Consider the following 4,543-nt stretch of genomic DNA (forward strand, 5'->3'; position numbering starts at 1 on the left):
CCTCATAAAGTTGCAAAGCTTCTGTAAGGCAAAAGACACTGTCTTTTTTTTCTTTTTCTCTTCTCTCTTTCTTCTCTCTCTCTCTCTCTCTATCTCTCTCTCTCTCTCTTTCTTTCTTTTTTTCGAGACAGGGTTTCTCTGTGTAGCCCTGGCTGTCCTGGAACTCATTCTGTAGACCAGGCTGGCCTCGAACTCAGAAATCCACCTGCCTCTGCCTCCCAAGTGCTGGGATTAAAGGCGTGCGCCACCACCGCCCGGCTCTCAAAATCTTTTTTCAACAAAGATTTTTAACATAGTAAAGCAAAATGAGACCTTAAACAGGCTCCATTGTGAAGAAAATAAAAGTATTTGTATGTTATAATAAGTGGAAATCTTGTTGCTGTTGAAAATTACAAAGTGATTTATATTTAGAAGTAAGACTACAGCAAAAAGTAGAAGAGGAAGGAGAGGAAAATGAGCAAGAGGCTAAAAGGAAGATCAGGGACCCCATGTGAAGGTCAGTCTACAAACGAAGCTACCCAAGGGCATTGCCCAGTTGCAATGCTAGCCAAATGCTCAAATATTCTAGATTCTGTGTATGAAAGGCAACTGGGGCTACTAATCATCACAACTGAGTTACAGACATGCCCAAGATGAGATCTAGAAGCCCCCAAAGAAGTAGCACATGCGTGACTGTGTGGAGATGAGCAGGAGGGTCAGAAGCATGCTGGTGTATTCTTTTCTCTGGCAGAAGCAAGCCCCTAGGTAAGAGCTGAAACTCATTTCAACTCTTCAGTTCTTTGCTCCAGAATTTTATATGATAAATCAACTTGCATTTGGAATTTTATGGCTCCTGTTCTGCCCCTAGCTGGGGAAATTAGCATTCTTAGGGATCAAATGTCTCTCATTTCTTCATCTGGCCGTATGTTCGGATGACAAGGGAACTAAGCTGTGTGGGTGAGTGACAAGGCTGACGGGGGTGCCTGTTTGTTTTTAACTTGAGTGTCCGTTAAAATGACCTGGGGAGAGGTCATTTTGAACAATTGCAAATACAGGTTGTCCCTAAGTATCTGATTTAAAAGACATCTGGCCTGGATGTGGACACTTAAGTGTTTTCTAAAGATTCTGACAGCCCCTAATAAGGAAGAGGGTAACGTGAGTCCTAGGATCTCAAAAACTTGGGAGAGTTCTATCAGTGTTGGAGAATGGTATATACTATGCCTGCAATGTCTTCTTTTTTTAATAATATTAGCCTAAGGTTCTTCTTTCTTAGCTTCCACTAATTGGCAAGTTAAAAGAAATACTAGTGGTTATAAGTAATGGTTCACAAAATCCTATCACATTTGCTACAACTGTAAATTTCACTCACAAGGCCTTTAGAAAATTGCTTTTTTAGTAAGTACAGGTTGCCTCTTACAGACTTCCTGTCTCCCCTTCTTACTTCCATCCTCAGGTCAACAAAGACAAAGGGTAAATGATTAGTCAGAGTAACACAATTTATAGAATGTATATGCATATTCATACATAGAGAGAGTGGAAGGACAGAGTGAGAAAGTGAGTGAGAGAGGGAAAAAGAGAGAGAGAGAATAGGTATTTATGAGAAATGATTTACAGGCTGAGGCCAGGCTAATCCCACAGAAGCTGGCTATGAACAGAAAGTACAAGAATCCAGTAGTTGCTCAGTCCATGAGGCTGGACATCTTAGCAGGTCTTCAATATATCCTGGAATCTCAAGGAAGTAGGCTCTAATAATGCCAGTAAAGGAGTGGATTCAAACAGGCCAAGGGCAAGGTTTCCTTCTTCCATGTCCTTAGGTTTCCAGCAGAAGGTATGGCCCTGATTAGAGGTGGGTTTTCCCAGCTCACATGATCTGCATTAAAGGTGTGTCTGTCTACCTTCTATTCCTACTTCAAGTCCCAGGTTAAAGGCGGTCTTCCCAGGTCAAGATCCTTACCTCAAGATCTGGATTCAAAGTGAATCTTCCTGCTTTGGATTAAGGATAAATCTCTCACAGGTGTGCCCTCCACTTTTAGGTTTGAGTTAATTCCAGATGTAGTCAAGTTGATAACCAAGAATAGCCGATCACAGCAAGCAAGTTTTTCTCTGAGAGGAGAATAGTAGCAGATTCTAAACAGTTGTTTTCAGTTGAGGTTGTGTCTGTCGCGTTGGTAGAAGATGGTGTCATCAGCTGGCATCTGTAAATGCTGGAAACAAGACCTTTAGTAAGAAAACAAATAGAAATTATTTTACTAGCTTAGTTTAAAAAATTAGTGTGAACTAACTGTTCAGTTACTTGGCAGGCTGGGAAAATTCAATGTAAACGAAGTGATAAGTTCTGGAGGGCAGGTGAGGGAGGTCAGGGCACTCTGATGCCTTCTGTTCCATGCTGGGACCTGAGTTTTTGGTGACGCATGATATTAAGGAAAGAAATAATTCCACATGGCAATAGTTGTTCAACCATTTGAAAAGATGTGCACGGCAAAGAGTAAGACCCAATAATTCTGCCCTCAACCTGGCACACAGCTGTACTGAGTTTCCTCCATGATTTGATTTTTTTGTGACTTTTAAGCATTGTCTTTGATATTGTTAACTATTCATACTCCCATTAGAATCCCTGGAAGACTAATGGGGCTGGTTGTGGTTTTTACTGGGGGGAGTTATGCTTCTTACAAACAAAATCATATGCTTCTCTTCAGCATTGTCCCTTAACAACGTAAGTGACTTAGTGGCTTTCATTATGCTTAAATTCATATATAAAGAGGTGTACTGGATATTTTGATATTTCATTGTTTCTACTCCTTAGATACTTTACCTAAAATGAAAGATAACCAATGGTGATGAACATAGAAACAGAATAAACACTAGTGTGAAATAGTACATGTGTACTAGGGTCATGGAATATCATTCTGTGTGCAAATACAATTCTGTATTGATCTTTTACACAACCGAACTCTAAGCCTTTCACTTCTGTAGGAGAAAATGCATGGGCCATTTAGTGAGAAGCACACACAGTGTTCTGCATTACATGTTCTTTAATTCAGGCTCCATTTTCTTTTCTTTTAAAGATTTTTTAAAAAATTTATTTACAACCCACCCAGTGCCCCAACCCCCAGGCTCCTCTCCCACAGTTGCTCATCCCATTCCTCCTCCCACCCCCCATTCCTGAGGGGGTGCTCCTCCCTACTAGGCCTCCCTCTTCCTGGGGCCTCAACTCTCTTGAGGATTTGGTGTATCTTCTCCCACTGAGGCTATAGGAGGTAGTGGGGCGCCTTGGAACAGCTGGTGTATGCTGCCTGGTTGATGGCTCAGCGTCTGGCAGCTCCCAGGGATCCATGTTAGTTGAGACTGCTGGTCTTCCTATAGGGTTGCCCTCCTCTTTTGTTTCTTCCATCCTTCCCCTAATTCAACCATAGGGGTCCCTGACTTCAGTCCAATGGATGGGTGTAAGTGTCTGCATCTGTCTCAGTCAGCTGCTGATTGGGCTCTCAGAGGACTCTCAGTTTGTATGCACACCATACAAATGTGTGTGCCCTTGCATTGGAGGCACAGATGTTCAGAACTGAGAGTTCACCTTGGTGGATGTTGCCTTTGATGAATATCATGTGTGCTTTCCCAACTTGTTTGAGAACTTTTGGTTGAAAGTTTACTTTATTGGATATTAGAACGCAAATGCCAGCTTATTTCTTGGTACCATTTGCTTGGAAAACTTCCAGCCTTTTATTCTGATGTAGTGTTTGTCTTTGTCATTAAGGTGTGTTTCTTGTAGGCAGCAAAATGTTGGATCCTGCTTGCGTATTCAGCCTGTTTGCTTATGTGTTTGTATTGGGGTATTGAGTTTATTGCTTTCTACCTCCCTCTTCACCTAGGAAGAGGTACTGCAGATCCACAGTCCTCTCTGAGTTCATTGGTGTTGAGAGATAAGAAAGACAGATTTGATAGTTCCTATTATAGTTGTTGGAGGTGGTATTATGTGTGTGATTATTTTCTCTTGGGTTTATTGTGAGATGACCAATTTCTTGTTTTTTCTTTGGTATAGATACTCTTTTTGTGTTGGAGTTTTCCTTTTAGAATCCTTTGTAGGCCTGGATTAGTAGATATATATTGTTTAAATTTGTTTTTGTCACAGAATATTTTGTTTTCTCCATCTGTGATGAGTGAGAATTTTGCAGGGTATTGTATCTGGGCTGGCATTTGTGTTCTCTTGGGGTCTGAATGACATCTGTCTAGGATCTTCTGATTTTTAGAGTATCTGTTGAGAAGTCTGGTGCAATTCTGATAGGTTTGCCTTTATATGTTACTTGGCCTTTTCCCCTTACAGCTTTTAATGCTCTTTTTCTTTTCCTGTGCATTTAATGTTTTGATTATTACGTGAATGGATGATTTTCTTTTTTGCTCCAATCTACTTGATTTTCTGTAGGCTTCTTTTACTTTTATGGCCATCTCTTTCTTTAGGTTGGGGAAATTTTCTTCTGTGATTTTGTTGAAGATGTTTTCTGGCCCTTTGAGCTGGGATTCTTCACCCTTTCCTATTCGTACTTTTTTTTTTTTTTAGATATTTTCTTTA

The 4,543-nt window shown here is 40.7% G+C and overlaps 1 protein-coding gene across 1 annotated transcript in view; it reads left to right on the top strand.

Moving 5' to 3' along the window:
• The first annotated feature begins 2,085 nt into the window (after nucleotides 1-2,085).
• Ankrd26 (ankyrin repeat domain 26) overlaps nucleotides 2,086-4,543 on the top strand; it is a 32,197-nt gene continuing 29,739 nt past the window's right edge. The window contains exon 1 of the mRNA XM_031366261.1: nucleotides 2,086-2,201. The gene's annotated coding sequence lies outside the window, so the exon portion shown is untranslated. The remainder of the gene's footprint in view (nucleotides 2,202-4,543) is intronic.

Source organism: Mastomys coucha, unplaced genomic scaffold (genome assembly GCF_008632895.1).
Source record: "Mastomys coucha isolate ucsf_1 unplaced genomic scaffold, UCSF_Mcou_1 pScaffold13, whole genome shotgun sequence".
Lineage (NCBI taxonomy): Eukaryota > Metazoa > Chordata > Mammalia > Rodentia > Muridae > Mastomys > Mastomys coucha.